We start from the raw sequence: 20377 nt of genomic DNA, 5'->3' as shown, positions 1-20377 counted from the left end.
TCCTAAGGTGTTAATTTTTCCATAAAAATCAAAATCAACATGTAAATAAATTATAAACTTTAAAGCCTATAAAGTTAGGAGTCAAAAAATTGCAAGAATACTTGGTATAGATGCAGGGTATCATGATCCAGCGGAATGGGTCAGCCAAAACCCAAACCCAACTCAGGTCAAATAATCAAAACCCTAACCCGAGGGTCGAGTCAAGGTGGGTTTACCATTTAACCCAACCCATCAATATCCCTACTCCAAACCCATAAAGCCCCCAGCCTTGGTGTTAGTTGGATTTGATCCCAAGTCTCCAATACAACCATTAGGAGGCCTTATTAATTAGTAGGGGTGAGGAGGTCACTTTGGTTTAGTTCCAAGATAGAATCGAATATATTATCTTTGTTGATTATTTTGAATAATTTAATTTATAAATTATCATAACATATTAATATATAGTTTAAAACTTATCATTAAAATTGAAAATTTATAAATATTATCTTTCATATTATTTATTATACATATTCAAATATTAAATTGAAGAAAAATTATCAAATCACTTAAGTGGCTCAATGGTCAAGTGAGATCGTGGTCTTTATAGCTATGAGTGCTTAGGTTCAAATACATGTCTTCAAAGTATTTTGTAATTTATTTTAAGGCAAATTTGGTTCCAATGCCAAGTCCACCAAGGTTGGTTCTACCAATGACAACCAAGGCCAATTCTCTGAGTTGGTTTAGATAGGGGGTGTTGGGAATTGGGGTTACGAAAACTTAGAGGAGAAGCGCTCTGAAGCGTGTTTGAAGACATTGTCTTTAGAACGTTATTTGCCTCCATTCAGTTTTATTGAGTTTGCTGTTGGATTACAAGCAAATTCGTTTCCAGGGTATAATAGAGCTTTGGGTGAGAATCTGCAACCAGCAAAGTTGAAGAATTTTCGAAGAAATCTTCTATGAGATAATAGCATATCGAACTGAGAGAAACAAGAGTGATTTTTGAAAACCCTATGTTCAATTGCTTGATTCACATTCCTTAAATAGTTTTTGAAGAATTATGGAAAAGAGAAAGATGCTGGTTCAAAAAAGACTCTTTGAACAGTCACAATTTCAAACATTGTGATTGTTAAAAGGTAATTAACAGTTAACGACCGTTAAATTTGAATAGTGTTTCTTGATCACACTCGATCGGATCGTGACTATTGAAATCATCAACTGTTAGCCTCGCACCAAAAGTCAAAGTCGCCTTACGCGGACCACGCGAGTGTGAGCAAAGTGCACCTCTAAAGTGCCTCATTGTGCCGCACACAGACACACACATGTGCACGTTGTGCAGTAGCAAGCCTACATACTCTACTCTTATATTTTTAAGGAGTGTAAATAAGCTCATCTTTAAAAACTTAAAACAAGTTTAATAATTTTCCAATGTGGGACAAATTGAAAACTGGTTTTAATATTTAATGAAATTAAAATCCAACAATCCCACACTTTAATTGATCAATTACATAGGTCTCGCTAATCAAAACTGTTATGACATAGTTATGCATACAAAAGATGTTTTATAACTTAAACCTTCTATTAGTACAAATATCTCAGAGTTTTGTCAAAGTTATTGGTCGTAAGACCTTAAACCAATTACTCTTAAGACAAACAAGAGATACTCATACGCATAAAATGTCATGTTTCTACAAGAATTTCAAATTTTGCTCAACACTGTTATGGCCATGTGCTTCTTTCCTATTCTTTCCTAATTTCATGAATAATCCCGAGAGAAAACTCAAGTTCTCATGAGAAGAGACACCACTTCTATGTTCACATAGGTGAAGTTCCACTAATTGGTCCATTACTTGACATATTTCAGAACTTCATTAAAAGGTTAGCTCAATCTCTTGCCATAACAAACAACATTATTTATGTTGCGATAGGAAGTTTCTTAATGTTAGTGCTAACAATCACATCGCAGTAACTTGTTGTTACCCATTAAACCTAATACTGATGTTTTTAGTTCAGGTCGGATAACTATTATTAGTGACTAAGTAAAGGGTTTTAATCACATTTCTTTATTTGTCATTTTACCAATTCTTTGGGCAAACCTTTGGTAAAAGGATCAGCCAAGCTTTTACTTGACTTCGCATAAGTTGTAGTGATTACTCCATCTTAAATCAGTTGCTTAACAAATTCATGTCTCATATTTATATGTTTGAGACTTACCATTGTAAATACCATTATAAGTTCTCGATAGAGTTGCTTTAGTATCACAGTAAATAGAAATTTGAGGCATAGGACTAGGCCAACGTTTTATATCTAATAATAAATTCTTAATCCGTTCAGACTCTTTTCCAACAGTTGTTAAGGTTATGAATTCGGATTCCATGGTCGAGTGAGATACAAGCTTGTCTCTTGGATGCCTAAGAGATTGCACCCCCACCAAGGATGAAAATCCATCCAGAGGTGGACTCATTATCTCAATTACCAGTAATCCAACTCAAATCAGCATACCCTTCTTGTACAACTAGATAACCGCAGTAGAATAGGCTAAGTTCCAATGTCCTTTTGAAGTATCCAAGAACTCTCCCAATTACCTTACAATGCTCTGCACCGGGATTACTTGTAAACCGACTACGTTTACTTACTGCAAATGCAATATTGGGTTTAGCACAAAGCATAGCATACATCAGACTTCCTACTGCACTACCATACTCAAATTGTGCAATTGCTCTACCAGAATTTTCTACTAGTTTTATACTAGAGTCATATGGTGTGCTATATTCTTTAAACCCTAAATGCTTAAATTTCTCAAGTATTCTCTCAATATAATGTGATTGGCTTAATGCATAACCCCTACTATGCTTTCTAACTTTTATTTCCAAGATGGTATCTACTTCTCCTAAATCTTTTATCTTGAAGATAGAGGATAAGTAGTTTTTTATTGGGTAAATTTCTTAAACTACCTCTATTGTTTGCGAAATTAACTAAGTATACCCTTACTGTTTAACTATTGTCTAACGGTACCCCTACTGTTTATGATAATTAATTAGCTTCATCTTTACTGTTAAGGTCCGTTAATATTCTATCAAAACTTATACACACGTGATATATATTTTTAAACCCAACTTTACCCTTTTCCTCTTTTTCCTTTCACCAGTGGCAAACCAAACTAGCTCGGTCCTTAACCGTCAATGATAGCCCCCCCTACACCTCTCTCTCTCTCTCTCTCTCTCTCTCTCTCTCTCTCTCTCTCTCTCTCTCTCTCTCTCTTCTTCCAAGTCATTTGCTCCAAATCTCATAGACTCGACCTCTTGAATCATGCCATCAACGACTCGATCAAACCTCAAAAAATCCAACTAGGGTATTTAAGCCCTACAACAACTCATCGACTCAATCACAGAGCACCTAGCAGAAGATAAAAAATAAATATGCAGCTTAGGCGACCTCGTCGCCCCCATTTTTCTATGGGTCTCCACCAACTCAGACAACGAACCCATTAATCCAAGACGTTCATTTTGGGGAGGAGAAGCTTACCACGCTTGCGCCGGTTTCGATCCCAACTCCATCAGGTCTTTCTTCTTCCCTGTCCTCATCCACTTGCTAGGGAGGATGTGTTTGTGTGACGTTTAGGAACAATCCAACGGTGAGAAACGAGGATTTCAATTTCCTTGACGGGGACAGGAGAAGCTACAACATTCTTGTTGTTGCTTAGAAAACCTCTCCAATGTTTTCCATCATAGAAGAGAGCAAACTCATCTTGCAATTGTTGGATTCGGCAATGGCGACGATCTTGCTAGGTTCATCCTCAAAGAATGAAGGAGTAATGATGTTGGTTTCCATTATTGCTTCCGATCGTTCGACGACAACCATTGCTGGCTTGAATACCCAACACCCTCAAACCCCATTAACGAGAATTTCATTCTCTAAGCTTCATACGTCTAAGAACCCACATTTTCCCTGGTCACCTTGTGTCGAAGCCGAAGAACAGAGATAGAGAGATAAATGTTGTTTGGTCATTTTTTGGTATTTTCCCTGCCCCCGACCAACAGCTCTTTGGGCTCTTTCTGTCGCCCATTTTTTGCAACCTTTGCTCCTACAAACCTTACTTGCCCTCACCATCAGCCACCTACCACCATTCCAGTAGTAGGGCCCTTAAATTAATTCTTATTACCTTTGATTTTTTCCATGAATTCCGTCCCATGTGAGAATGGGCAAAATTCTGGCATTACTTGCTACTTGCCCATTGTTCATATAGAAACCAGCGAGAAAAGCCCTCCATATGCTCAAATTCCAAAATTCGAGCTTGTCTCCATTACTTTAATGTCGATTGGTAGAACAGAAAGCCAACGTATCTTCTATAAAATTCAAAGGAAGTAGAGGACCCTAATGAAAGAAAGCGTGTTATTGTATTGGACCTGAGTTGTTCACTAAGATCAGACCCCTTTTCGGTTTCTACGCTACGTCACTATGATCTGGTTCAAAATGCTAGCAACCATAGTCTACATGAAGTTTTGCTTTCTTCCGACTCTCGTTCGCTGAAATAATGTTATTGCGTGATTTTGATCTCTCAGCCCAGCCTTCAAAGATCTCCATCTCACTCATGGATCTATAATGGTTCTGAAGCTCCTTTGAGAATTCAAACTTCTCATAGTAAATAAACAAGATCAGATGAAAAATATGTATTTATCTACAAATCTTTTCCGTAGTTCTCGTTGAGATTTATTTCCTTAGGAATCCATTGGAGATTTATCAAATTAATAGCTTTTCACATTCATTCACTTAATCTGAACCATCTTTTTATTTTATATGTTCTAATTTCGTAGGTTGAAGCTTGATAAGACAAAGATTAATTCTCGAGCCACTTAAAAGTTTGAAAAATCGGAACTTTGCCTCTGAAAATGGGAAAACAGGAAGAGATTAATCTCATGTAACATCTGAGATCAGATTCCTGAGATTGAAACAGAATACAACTTTCATTTGATTTATTTTTGGGTGTTCACACTCATCAAAAGCTCATCCTTGTTTTCGGGAGAGAAAAAATTACTTAAGAGTAAAATGAGCATTTTCATCCCTTCCGTTATGATTTAAAGGTCATGGTAATTATTCGGAACAATAAGGGTAGCGTAAGACAATAATTAAATAGTAGCGGTATAGTTAGTCAATTAGCTAAATAGTAAGGGGAGTTTAAGAAATTTGCCCTTTTTTGTTTCGTTTATGATAATCATATTAGTACCCACAATAAGCATGTTATCAATATGAAGACATACAATCACACCATAATTTTCAATAAACTTTGAGTAAATGTATCTATCAATACTATTATGCTTAAAACCAAAAGCTAGAATGCAATAATCAAATTTATCATGCCATTGTTTAGGTGCTTGTTTTAAATCATACAATGATTTAATTAGTTTATTTTTTCCCATTTCTAAGGAAAAATCCCTCTAGCTCTTCCATGTAGACTTCTTCATTTAAATCACTATTTAAAAAAGTAGTTTTAACATCCGTTTGATAAATAGATAAGTGATAAATGAATGCTAGTGCTATAAGTGTTCTAATAGAAGTTGTTTTGGCCACTGGCACATATGTGTCAAACTAGTCAATCATTTCCTTTCGACTGAATCCTTTGGCTACTAATCTAGCCTTAAAAGTTTGTACAATTTCAGTAGTGTTGTATTTTCTTCTAAGCACCTATTTACATTTGATTGATTTTGATCTCAAAGGCAAATGTACTAGTATCTATGTGTTATTTGACATTTCAAATCCATTTCATCATTTATAGTTTCTTTCCAAAAGGCAACATCTCTAGATGTTACGATCTCATTGTAGGTTTTTGGATTATTTTCAATGTTTAATACAATGAGTGTCTTATTTAAAACATTTTATCTACCAGCCTCAACCAATAACACAATTGACTTAGTAGAGATAAAATCATAATCAAAGTGTTTTTTTGTTCTTTGTCTTTGACTTTCTGGGTTCTACTGTAGATGTTATAGTTGTGTCATTTCTTCTTTCAGTCTCATTATTACCAATAGGTATTGAGATCTAGGTTTCTCTTACTGATTCTCTGCTATTTCCTGTGGATTCAGAGCATAGTTTATTATCAAAGAATTCCGCATCTCTAGTTTCAATTATTATGTTGGACTCCAAATTTAGAAGCCTATAGGCCTTGCTATGTTCTGCATATCCAGCGAACATAATTATTTCTGCTCTGAGTCATAACTTGGTTCTTTTATGGTCTAGAACTCTGTAATATGTTAAACACTCCCACGCTTTTAGATATACTAAGTTAGACTTTCTTCCTGTCCATAATTCATATGGACACTTATTATTAACTCTAGAAACAATCTTATTATATAAATGGTGGTTGTTAGGAGTGTTTCCCCCATATGTTTAAGAATACATTGGCTTTCATCAGCATACAGTTTATCATTTCTGTAATAGTTTTGTTTTTCCTTTTGATAAAGCCATTCTTTTGAGGGTATAGGGAGCGGAGCATTAATGTATTATTTCAAATTCTTTAGAAAATGAATTAAACTCATTTTTAAAGTACTCAACACCCCTATCATTTCTGAATATTTTAATTTTCTTTTCTAATTGATTTTCAACTTCAATTTTGTATTGTTTAAATATGTCAAAAGTTTCATCCTTAATTCTCATAAGGTAAACTTAGGTGTATCTTGAAAAATCATCAATAAAAGTTATGAGATATTTCTTACCTCTTCTAATTAATACACCATTAAGTTCACAAATGTCAAAATGAATTAGATCTAAAAATTGAGAATCTCTCAACACTTGGGAAATGTTTTTTGGCCATTTTAGATTTTACACATATTTCACATTTGTCATTTAATTCGTTACTATAAGTAATTAAACCAAGCTTATTTATGTTCTTTATGGATCTAAAATTCAAATCTACTTATCTATCATGCCATAAAAAAAATAATCAATAATATAAGTAGAACATTTTCTTTCATTGATACTCAATTTGAACATACCATTACAACCATATCCCTTTCCAACAAATATATCATTTTTAGACAGGATTAATTTGTTGAATTCAAAGACACCTTTGAATCTCCTCTTACATACAAGATATTCTAAGACTAAGTTCTTTCTAATGTTAGGAACATGGAGAACATTCGGGAGAATTAGTATTTTTTTGGATGTAAAGTTCAATTCCATGTTGCCTCTTCCAACAACTTTGGCACATATTTGGTTTCTCATTTGTACCTCATGGCCATCTGTCACTTCTTCATACGTTTTGAACAAGGACTTGTCTTTGCAGATATGGACTATGGGGCCTGAATCAAACCACCATCCAGAAGTTGATTATGCCATATTCATTTTAGTGATCATGGCCACTAGATTGTCTTCCACCATATTTGTGAACTTGGTTTCACTTTTCAGATGTCGGCAAATTCGATCATAGTGGCCCTTCTTTCCACAAACATAGTAGGATCATTTGTTATTGTTTCTCTTCTTAAAATTTTCGTCATTCTTCTTTACTTGTAATGCAGGATTAGTCTTTTTCGATCAATTTTCCAAAGTTTACCTTAAGTTTCGACATACCAGCTAAAGTCTTATCTCTTCTATCTCTAATCCAAGACTATTATTTAATACGAAGGTATTGCTGAATTTTCTCCAATGTAAGTTATTCTGTCTTGTGCAGAAGCTTGTTCTTATAATCCTTCCAAGAGGGTGGAAATTTGACAATTATTGCTCCCACTTGGATGATGTCAAGGGATTGAATTCTATTGATTATCACTTGTAGTTCGTGAACTTTCTCCAGTATGGGCTTATGGTTGTTCATAGTAAAACCAAAATATTTTGTGATAAGATACTTATCTGTATCTGCTTCTTGCACTTTGTAATTAAATTCCAAGGCATTCCAGATTTCTTTTAGAGATAAGAATTCATTGTAGAAGTTATAGAGCCGGTTTGATAAGGCATTCAATATATATCCTTCGCACAAAAGTGAATCCTCTTTTCGTTTTACTCTTTCATTTTTTAGCTTTTCTGTGTCATTGTCAATGGGTTCAAGAAGTAGTTGTAAATTCGAATCCAAGAAATAGTACAATTTTAGTGTAGTTAGAAAGATCATCTTTGTCTTGCCATCGACTAAATTTGCTCAACCGAACTGATCAAATCGAACAAGGTCTTGGTTCATCATCTCGATCGAAATCATGCTTGCTTTCGCCTCCATTGTAGAATAACATTCTAAAATTATTGGGAATTGGGGTCACAAAAACTTGAAGGAGAAACACTCCAAAGTATGTTTGAAGACACTGTCTTTATAATATTATTTACCCCCACTCAGTTTTACTAGTTTGTTGTTGGGTTATAGGCAAATTCGTTCCCAAGATACAACAAAACCTTGGGTGAGAATCTACAACCAACAAAGTTGAAGAATCTTCAACAAAACCTTCTATGAGATAGTAGTAGATCGAATTGAGAGAGACAAAAGTGATTTTTGAAAATCTTGTGTTCAATTGCTTGATTCACATTCCTTAAATAGTTTTTGAAGAGTTATGGAGAAGAGGAAGGTGCTAGTTTAGAAAATGCTCTTTGAACAGTCACAATTTCAAACATTGTGACTGTTAAGATGTAGTTAGCAGTTAATGATTGTTAACTTTGAATAGTGCCTCTTGATTACACCCCATCGGATCGTGATTGTTAAAATCATCAATGGTTAGCCTCACACCAAAAGTCAAAGTAGCCTTACGCGGGCCATACGAGTGCAAGCAAAATGCGCCTCATTGCGCCATACACACGCATGCACACATTGTATAGTAGCAAGCCTCCATACTCTACTCTTATATTTCTAAAGAGTGTAAATAAACTCCTCTTTAAAAGCTTAAAACAAGTTTAGTAATTTTCCAATATGGGACAAGTTGAAAACTGGATTTAATAAGAGAAAAAAAAAACTATTTTTCAAGATGTGTGCATTTGTGTTTTTCATGTAATTGACCAATTGTGAGCGTAAAAAAATAGCTCACTTGCCACTTGGGCTGGAAATGGAGCCGCCACCCATCAAATACAGAATTGGAGGTGATGAGACCTCCGAGACCAACATAAAAAAACGTGTTCAATTTAATAGTGACTCCAAAACCCAAGGCATCGATTCAACTAGTCCGGGTAAGACTCGGATGCGAGGGGGAAGGGATTAGACACAAATAAGCAATTATTCAATTGATAAAAAGCATAATAAGCAAAACAAATGAGAAGCGAAACATCACAAGAGAAACCTCCTTAAATATATTTTTTGCTTTCTTTGCATCTTTCATATTTTTATATATTTTTTAATATTTTCTTTTTATTTATTTATTTATTTATTTTTTATTATTATATTTTTTAAAGCTTATTTCCCTTAACTAAACCTACGGTTATAGTTTTTTGTTTTCTCTTTTATTATTATTATTATTTTTTTTCTTTTTAATTTCATGTTATTACCATTACTTTACTTCAAGTATGCTCTATTTTCACCAACCTAATCCCTCTTCACTCTTCTAAACTGCAAAAACCGGATATTGGTGTTTGTTCATTTTAAGTATACCCTGTTTTCACGGACCTGATCCCTCTTCACTCTTCTATTCTACAAAAGATCAAATACCCTCTACCCTCTCCTCTTTTATCTCTGATATGGTATTATGGGAAGGCACCCCTATCTCATCCCCCTATCTGACCCCAATTCAAATAAATAGATAAACCGAGAGGGGAAAAAAAAAGGCAGATAGACTGAGTAATCCACTATCGTCATACCACAGTTCCACCATGAAAGAAATTATCAGCAAAATAAATCAGTGATAAAAAAATAGCAATAAATCAAAAAACGAAAAAAAAAAAAACCCATAACTAGAACTGAAACCTACGAGATCTGGTTCAACGAAGCCGATTACCAGCTCCGTCGAACCTCACTCAACCCAACTCGCAATCAATTCAAATATCAGACAAAGACAATGACGAAAAATAGAACTAAAAGATAAAAAACGGTGGGAGAGAATGACGAGATTTACTATATGTCTTCCTGGAATCAATCGCTGCTACGGGGGAATCTCAAGTCGTTTTGGTGGATTTGCTTTCAGACGGTAACAGAACATGTTGATTGTAATCGGGAGAACGATGTGAAGATGATGCCTCAAGTGATTCACTTTTAAGCTTACCGTTGCTGCTACTGCAGGCTTTGCTCCGCCAGCGGTGAGGATGAAGTTAAGGGGAGGGGGCTAATTGGTGACCAGATGATAGAAAAGCGACATGGGTTGAAGGGGCTAACTGGTGACTAAACGGTAGGGTTTCCAGTGTATTCGAGTGGAAATGAAGGGGAGAAAATCGCTGCTGCAACTCCCCTGTTTTCGACTGAGGAGAAGGTGAACAGTGGCTCACCAGCGAGAGAGAAGATAATGAGGGAGGTGGAGAGCACAAGAGAAGGATCTGAGAATAAGAAGGCAGAAAGAATCGGAGGGAAACGAATCTCTAGTCGCTGCCCCTCTGGTTTAGGTTCGAAGTTTGAAGATGATGAACAGTCCTCTCTTCCCCTTTCTCCACTTTAGGGCAAACATGGAGGAGTCCGTCTCTTTTAAATGGCGCCAGGGAGTGTTTTTATAATTTTATTAAAATCGAGGGTGATTTTGTAATTTAGGAAAAGGTTGGTCAAACTAGGTCTAAGGGAGGTCAAACCGGGATTGGGGATGGATGGATAAGATTCTAGGTTAGAAATTGAAGGGTCGAGATTGGTCTGCCCACAAACCGTGAGGGCTAGTAAGATTGGTCGAAACAAAATCTTTTTGGATGAAGAGGCAAGCCAGGGTAGTTTTGAATGAAATTTCATGGGATAGGGAAAATTGGACATTCTGTGTCGATTGGTGGGGTCAGATTGGCCCGATTGGTCCCGGATTGGGCAGATCTGGAAAGGGTTCGATTCGGTTAATCTAAGGCTCGAAATAGAATCTGTGTGATGAAGGATAAAATAAAGGCAGTTTTGGGTGCAATTTCTCTAGGTGAGGTTTTTTGGTAGTTTGAGATTATTGGTAGAATCAAATTGATCCAATTGGGCCCAGATTGAGCAGATTTGGAATCTGGTCAATTTGGAGCATCGAAATGAAATCTTTGTGTGATCGAGGGTAAATGAAGGTATTTTGGGATGAAATTTCATATGTAGGGGTCTTTTGGTATTCTGGGGTGATTCGAAAAGTTTTATTGGTTTAGAAGCATTTGGATCAAGTGGATATGAGTTGTGGGTGCGAGAATGGTCAAAATGGAATATTTGTTTGATGGATAGGTTAACGAAGGAATCTTGAGTTCAAATTTATTGGGTAGGTGTTTCGTAATGTTTCGGGCCTGATGGTTATGTCTGATCTAATGGTTGAGGTGTAAGTGAGGGTTGATTGGGGACCATCAAATAGGTATCGGGCATGTTTACGGTGGATCAAAGGGCTCTCGGGGTGACATTTGGGTTTTCTGGGTTTTGGGGTGTTTCAAAGAGGTCGGAATGGTATGATCGGGTGTTTAAGGTGGATTAGAGGCTCAGGCGATAGACTGAGCAAAAATTGGGAGCCGACACCAATCAAGTCAATTATACCTACTTGCTTTTAGGGGTTGTTCGTCAACTAAGGGTGTGCAAACAAGTCAATTATACTTGGAAATGAATGGAAGAAACCTCAAATCAACCACATCAAATTTGTTATTGAGTATGGTCTAGTTCCAAATTCTTTGATCCGACCCCCACCCAAACTAGTTTCAGGATTTGGATGCTTATCCTACCAGAACCAACCCGAAGAACAATTGGTGATTGACCTTCACGGAATTGGCCTTGGAACCAAACTTTCCTTAAAATAAGCCTCAAAATACTTTGAGATTTTAATTTATTCATAAAATATTATATTAAAGTCATGTGTAGTTCATTTTATTTAAACTATATAACATTTAGATCATTTTTAGTTTAATGTATATACTACCCCACATAAATCCAATTCCAATGGATAAAATCAAATTGAATATAAATAAATCAAATTTGGACCTACCTCTATCCAATTTGATTTTATCTGTTTTGCTTTGGGGCTGAAAACAGATTGAATCTAACTAGATATATCCAAATACATGTTTAATTCATTAATTGTTAATATTTAGACCCGAATTGAATTGTGATGATGGCGGATTTGGCCCTCCAATGAAATTGTGACACCTGGCACCTCATGCAAACCAAGTGCAGCCTTTTGACAATTGGGCAATTCGGGAAGCTCGGGCAGCTCGGCAGAGCTTGCCACTTACAGGTAGCTCGGCATAGGCAGCTCGCCACAACGCAAGCAGCCTGGCGTCTTACGAAGAGCTCGCCACTTAGGGGTAGCTCGGCGTATCGCAGGAAGATCTCCTGCTTGACAACCGTACCTGACGGATCTGGAGACCTGCGCCCACGTCTCTCGCTAGGCGGCGTCGTGCCTGCTAGTCCTAAGAGTTGTCCCTTGCTGGCAGGGCCGTACTCTGCAGCAGCTGCCTGCACCCGCCACCTCAGCTATGGAAGTAACGGCTGTGACAGAGAGACAGAGGCGGTTACGCTTTACTTGACTGAGGTTGTTACGCCTGATTTGACAGGACACCACTATATAAGGACTCTAACCCCCAAAGACAAGGGGGAGAGGATGGAGAGGATGGAAAAAATGGAGGTAATCCCTACTCTCTAGCTCTCTCGTTTCTCCAATATCATCTTCAAAGCTCTCTACAATCAGAGTGCTAACTTAAGCGTCGGAGAGTCCCCGCCGGGAAAATACCCCCGGGTCCTCTGATTCAGTTCTCGCAGGTCCCTCAGCTCCCGCCGCCTACAAAGAGGAGGAAAAGATGGAGTTCTTGTAGGTATCTCAGCTCCCACTGCCTACAAAGGAAAGAAGATCACCTCATGCAGAGGGCAGTCGGGTTGCGCTGCACTAGGGAGCTCCACCATTTTCTGAGTGACAGGCCGCTTAGTAGGGAGCTCGCCACCAGGGAGTTCGCCACCAGGGAGCTTGCCACCAAGTAGCTCTCCACCAGGGAGCTCGTCATCAGGCAGTTCTCCACCAGGGAGTTCGCCACCAGGTAGTTCTCCACTAGGGAGTTTGTCACCAGACAGTTCTCCACCAGGGAGCTCGCCACTATGTCACGGGGGTAATTCTACAGCGGAAGAAACCCGTGCGGCGTCCTGGCCAAGGCAGGCCAGGACAAGCCTTTGTGCGCTTAGAGGCTAGGAGTTGCCCGCTGGGATGGCTCCACCAAAGTCAGTAGCACTGGATCATGACCTCAAGTCCAATGGCCGGGGCACTCTTCTGGCTCAGACCGGTCCATGGGAGGCGCCGCTTACGTGCTAAAGGGGGACAACCATCATGGAAGGTGACCATGCGCCGATGAGGTGACTTGGCACCGATGTGTAGGGTCTCCTGTATGCCGATGATGACAGGCACCTGTGTGCCATGATGATAGGCAACCACTTGGGCCGGAACCCACCCGTGCGCTAGGGGCAACGGGATAGCTCAATCAGCTTGGGCAAGGGGCTGGCGAGGTGTAGGGACATGCTTGAGCCAGGCCCGCGTGCCAAGCCTCCCTTGAGTGTCGGCAGCGCAGTGTCGGTCCAACACTGTCCCCATGAGCTAGTGTGCGCCCATGAGGAACCCTGGTAGCCATGCTAGCCGTTAACCAGGGCCGCCCCGCAAGGGGATGATGGTCTAGGGGTGCCAAGGTTAGGCACCCAAGGAGGTCGACCACCCCTCCTCAAGGAGTACGTTAAGCTTTCGGTGGTCTGCCTGAAGATGACATCAGTTCTCCCAAAAGTCTTACAGGCGAAAATGACGGGCATGTCCCTAACGTAAGCCTGCCAAGCGTAGGCAAGGCTAAGCCTATTTTGAACCGTAACAACTAGGCAGTTCTCCACCAGGGAGTTTGCCACCAAGTAGCTCTCCACCAGGGAGCTTGACATCAGACAGTTCTCCACCAGGTAGCTCATCACCAGGGAGTTCGTCACCAAGTAGCTCTCCACTAGGGAGCTCGTCACTAGACAGTTCTCCACCAGGGAGCTCGCCACCAGGTAACTCACCACCAGGCAATTCGTCACCAGACACTTTACCACTAGGTCAAATGACGAGGTACTTAACCAAAAAAATTGATACATCACAAAAAATTGGTACGTGACCAAAAACGGTTACATCAAATTGTATTTGATTTCAGATTTAAATTATATATATATTGACAACAAAATGTTGTACGAATGGAATCTGCTCTATTTTGGCAAATGGAATCTGCAAAGCTCTCTTTGCTCACTAAATGGAATTTGAGTATGAACTATGCTACTTATCACTTTGAGTTTTTTACTAATTACAAAAGTGTTGTTGAAAATCAATCAAATAGTCCTCTTTAATTGTGCATATGACATTGAAATTTCATGTAATTACAAAGATTGCCGTAAAAAAGTAATTATTATTCTATTTTTAGTGGTGCATATAACATTACCCTCAAAGAGTAATGATTATTATCTTCTTTTGTTGTATGTATAACCTTGATTTTTACTTAATTGCAATATTGCCACCAATTAATGTTACTCCCCTTACCTTTCATTTATTACCTTTCTCTTTCTTTACCACTCCCACTATAATACTACTTTAAACTTTTCATTTATCTTTATTTTCTAATTTTCATTAATCTTCAACCACTTTCTTCGTGAACTTTTAATATTATTTACAAGATAACAAATGCTTTTAATATATCTTTTCAATTAATTAATATAATCTCTCCCCAAGAACTCAGCTACTCCCGCTATATAACACTATTTTAATTTTTCATTTATCTTTATTTTCAAATTTTCATTTGTCTTCAACCATTGTCTCCATGAATTTTTCAATTAGGTAACTTAATATTAATTTTTTAATTTTAATTAATAACTTTAAAGTAATTAATAAAATCTTAAAAATACATTTAAGCGAAATTAAGTAACATGATATCAAAACTTTTGGATGCGATCATACCAACATTAATGCATGGAATCCCATCAAAACTCTAAAGTTAAGCATGCTTGGGTGAGAGTAGTATTAGGATGGGTGACACCCTAGGAAGTCCTCGTATTGCACCCCAACTTTTATTTTAGTAAGGTACCGACTGGCTAGTTGGTAAGGTCTCCTACTGGTCGCAGCGGAGACTTAGAATCGAATCCCGCCTACACCTAGGTTGGTTGGGGGGGTGGGCTACCCCTTGTTGTGTAGCCCTTTAAAAAGAAATAAAAAAAAAGGAAAGGGTGGGAAGGGACGAGAGGGGGAGATATGAGGGAAGTTGGAATTTGGTGGGATTCAATTACTTTTTAAAGAAAATCTTCCCTAACTTAAAATAGGTTATAATAGGGATATTGACGTTTTTATTTTATTATTTTAATTTTGGATAAACTATTTTTACTTGATTTATTTGTAGGATACTCCATGGTGGCTCTATATATCCATAAAGTATTAGATAATATGTTTTTTTTAAATGGTTTGCACTCCAATAACATTAGATTATATAGAGATTATGTTTTGCATCAATTTATTGAGTTTTGACTCTTGAGTAGGGCGTTGTATCTTTTGAGTTTCCCAATCTCATTCACCAGTAATTAATTATTACTATTAGGTCATGTTTGGTTCAATTCTCATTCTTACCCAAGATGAAATTCTAATATTGACAAGAATGGGTAAAAATATGTAGAATGAGAAAATATTGCTATGAACTAAACACTTTTTTTTTCCAAAAAATGATTTTTTTTCAGACTGACAAGTGTCCTATGTTGCTCATTTTCATTCTTCAAAAAAAAAAAAAATTGTTTCGGTATTCATAAACCACCAGCTAGGTCTCCAATAGTCAATGTTTACCAGTTGGCATAGATGTTTTGTAAAAGTACTTTCATAAAAGTTTTTCTGTAAAAAGTGTTTTTATAAAAATACTTTTGTAAAAGTACTTTCATAAAAGTACTTACGTAAAAATGCTTTTATAAAAGTACTTTCTTAAAAGTGTTTTCATTAAAGTGCTTCGATATAAGTACAAAAGTACTTTTATAAAAGCACTTTTATAAAAGTGCTTCAATGTAAAGTACTTTTATAAAAATGCTTTTAATGTAAAAATGCTTTTGTAAAAGTACTTTACTTTCGCAAAAGTACTTTTCATAAATTTACTTTTATAAAAGTGCTTTCATGTAAAAGTACTTTTAAAGTGCTTTCATGTAAAAGTACTTTTAAAGTGCTTTCATGTAAAGATACTTTTACAAAAGTGCTTTCACAAAATTAAACATCACAGGCAATAGTTTTGTAGGCAGAGTTTCCTCAAAGAATGAAAATGAGCAAGATGGGGCATGATTATTTTTCATGTTGTAGGCTACTCAATTTTTTTGTTATGGGGCTGATTTTTCATTCTAAAAAGAATGTGGCCCATGGCAAGAATTTTGTAACCAAACAATCTAATGTTATTCATTCTTTCCCACTCATGCTAGAATCAGCAAGAATTAAAAGAATGAGGCCCATGTAGTGAATCAAACATGGCCTTAATCTAGTCATGCAATCCTTTAATTTATTACTAACTAAACACTCGATTGGGCTCAAAGCCCAAAATGGAGATTCAAGAAAAAGTATAATATATAATCTGATACATTTAATGTTCGATTGGGCCTAAAGCCCAAAGGGAGATTCAAGAAGAAGCATATATAAAACAACAAATAAATTAATAAAATATAATATATTTAGTATAAATAATTAATTTTATGATATGCATATAATAATAAAATATAATTTTTAGGGGTTGTTTGGTAAGTCTTTTGAGAAAGATCTTCTGGTAGCTTTGATAGTCAAAAGATGCATTGAGCTTTTGCGTTAAAATCTGAGTAGCCTGAAACCCGTTTGGTTAAGGCGTATCTTTCTGCACGAAGACGAATAGAAAAAATGCAAAAGCTCCATTTGGAGCTTTCGGAAAACCGTTCGTTTTGGGCTTCTTGTGTCTTTTTGGTGTGTCGGCTTTTAGCGGCTAGATCTACCATGATCCTGAACAGTAAAAGACCAAATCACAATCTGTCGGGCTTGCAAATAGTTGACTGACTGTGTGGAAAGACGTGCCAAATAGCAAACTGACCAAAACTGAAACCCATTTTTTAAACAACACAAACCAAACCGAACAAATATCTAAATTAACCAAATCGAACTAAATTATTCAGATTGATTTGGTTCGGTTTTTGGTTTTTTATCCAATTTCGAACACCCCTACTTGCTTGGCAAATATTGCTTCCAAAGCATGCCTTTAGAAAGAAAAACACGAAATGTCTGGATTTGCTGACCACGCTTGTATGGCCACATAGCTGACCACCGCATGAGAAGATAACACCTACCCATACACACGCAAAACACTTTGGCATGTGTGGAGAACTAATGGAGGGGTGTTAAGCCCCACCTTTACCAAAAAAAATTTCAAACTCAATTTTAGAAAAGTTTTCTTTCTTCTTCGTCCCTGAACCCCATCTTTGGTGGTGTTCGGAACCACTTATATCTTGTGGATGGGGCCATTTCGGTCCTGTCCATAGGATTTGGTCCCATTCGGTTGGGTGTGGATGAGAACGGTCCATGCTACACCCCAAAATACCGTAAACACTAAAATATCATGGTTTGGTCCCTTCCACGACGGACTTTTGATCTATGCTTCACAAATATTTCTGAAACCCTCGTCTGTTTCACATTACCGTTGAGCTTCTTCGTCGTCCGCCCACCCTACTCGCTGAAGCTTCTCCGCCGCTGCAATTCTCCACCAGCAAGTATCTCTCCGCTCACCGTTTCTCTATTTCTTTGTTTCACACTCTAATAGCACCACCGGTCACCGTTTCTCTGTTTCTCTGCTAGTCATTCTTTTAGTTGTCTATAGTTTGAGCTTTCCAAAAATCCTTTTGTTGCAAAAAAGCATTTATGTGGGTTTGGTTTCTATGGATTTGGTTTCAATAAACAATAACAAATCAAAAACAAAATACTGATAATAATAAGAAGAAGAACAGTGGGTTTGGTGTTTAGAGTACTATTTACAGAAAAAGAAGAACATTGTGTTTGGTGTTTAGAATACTATTTTTGAACAGTGGTTGAACTGCTGGGGGAAGACTGAGTGGTTGAACTATTGGTTTCTCTTTGGTGTTTAGAGTACTATTTACAAAGGATTGTGCTCAAAGTACTATTTACTATTTACAGAGTACTATTGACTGTACTCACTCTTATTCCTTCCCTTACTGTTTTGCTTGCCGGTAGTAGCAAGTAAACTTGGGAGCATTAAAGCTTACACCATTGACAGAAGACTGTACTCACTCTTATGTACGTATATAGATGTTAGAGGCCTTACGCCTACACCATTTGTTTTGATCCTGCATTAAATCTTTTTTATTTATTTTTACTACAAACACAAGAAAATTTTCATTGAAGGTTACTGTCCAAGATGATTTCTTTTCAATTTTTAATTTTTATATATTTTTTATATTTTTAACAATGAAATAATATTTTTTTAAAATATTTAATATATGTTTTATAAATTTTTAACTCTTTTACTTTTGTTTTATAAAAAATTAATATTAATTCATTGATGCTTTTTTTAAAATATTTATCATATAAAATGTAAAATTTAGATATTTATGATTAAGTGTCAATATCATTCATAATATGTATATGAAATATATGGAATCAAAATAGTTTATAACAGTTGTGCACTGTGGTGTGGTGTGGATTGGTCTCTGCCATAGGGTGTGATGTGGAACAGTCCACACCCAACAATTTCTCATCTATACTACAGAACCCCCCTTTGTCTCCACATACTGTTCATCTTTGAAATCTTAATCACTATCTCCTCATTTCTCCCTTATTCTCTCTCTCTTTCTCTTTCTCTCTCTTTGTGTCTCTAAACTTTTCTCTCTTTATTTCTGAACACTGTTCACCATTTAAAAATTTAAAACACTAATCGCTTCTCTAAACCTTATCTTCACAACTTGTAATCTGATTCTTCCCAACATTCACAACTACCATCGTATTGCTCTCATTGAAACTACTACAGGTAAGTCTTTTAATGAAAAAGATTTTCTTCTCTCTAAAAAATGTTCTATTTTTTAAGTTAATATTTTATACCACTTGGGGGTTTCGTATTGATTTCATCGAACTGCTCTCTAAACTCTACATTTTCGGAATGTTCTGTTTCGAATGCTTTTCAAGCTTTTTTACCACCAAACGTGGACCACCAATCTACTATTTGGAATCTTCTCCTTCTAAAGTTTGAACGAGCCCAGACTTTTCAAGCCTTTTTCTATCACTCTTTAGTCATGACTTAGACAAATGGGATCAAACCTATATAACCACATTGCCATACCAACAGATACCCATATGTCATTACAATTTAGAAGAACAAGATAAAAAATGAATGACAAATTTACAGGGATATATTTTCAACTATGTTAATATCCTTGTTTGATATATTTTATTTGTCTTCTTCATAGTTTTTATTGCCTTCTCACATTTCTTTCTTATGTTTTTTTCAATTAAACTTGGACTTCGGGGGTTTTTTGTTCACAAACAAATCCACGATAATTGAATTACTTTAAGCATCTGATGCATTTTGGATTATAAACTTATGGGATGGCAATATTTTGAGTACTAAAGTGAATGATTAAATAGAAAAAGTTAGTTTTTACAATTTAACAGTCATTGTAACATGTGGGGCTTCTTAAAAGATGGCCCATAAATTCTGTTTACTCCATTAAACTTATTAAAATCGGTATTGAGTATCATTTTGCTTATAATGATTTGATATTAAAGATGCCAAGATTGTATTGGAACCTTCTACCATATTATTTTGTACCTTTAATCCCAAAATATAATCCTTTAATTTTTATTATCAAAACAAAAGGTTATTTCTCAAATTATTTGATCCACATTTGTATTTAAGTTGTGGGAGTGTAGTAATTATAATTTATGGAATATTACTAAGGGGGTGTTCTAGCTCCTACTTTGATTTATTATTTTTAGTAGCATTATAGTCATTTATTTGGAGTTTTGAACAAGTAGGAACTTGATCAATTCTATGAGAAATTACATAAATTTGGAAGGAAAGGTATAGTATGTTACTTTGCACAATTAGCCACATAGTGGGTTAGCCTAGGGTTAATTTAAAATTTTGAAACCACTATCAATAAAATGATAGAAACTATATGCTTCCCAAACCACTTTCATAAAGTTGCCCTGTAATGCTAATATTTCCTTCTCAATTTGTTCTAGAACCTCTTTCTCTTCAATCCACTTTCTTCTTCTACTAGTTCATTTATCCATCTATTTGATGCATGTGCCAATTCAAACACCTCATCAAATTATAAGGGATACCCCATCCAAAATAGTTACATTTTCTACTTGCATAGATGAAGTACATCTTGCCT

The sequence above is a fragment of the Nelumbo lutea genome, chromosome 1, assembly GCF_056320005.1.
Source record: "Nelumbo lutea isolate HS-2025 chromosome 1, American lotus-T2T, whole genome shotgun sequence".
In the NCBI taxonomy this organism is placed as follows: Eukaryota; Viridiplantae; Streptophyta; class Magnoliopsida; order Proteales; family Nelumbonaceae; genus Nelumbo; species Nelumbo lutea.
Note: the sequence above shows the minus strand (reverse complement) of the source record.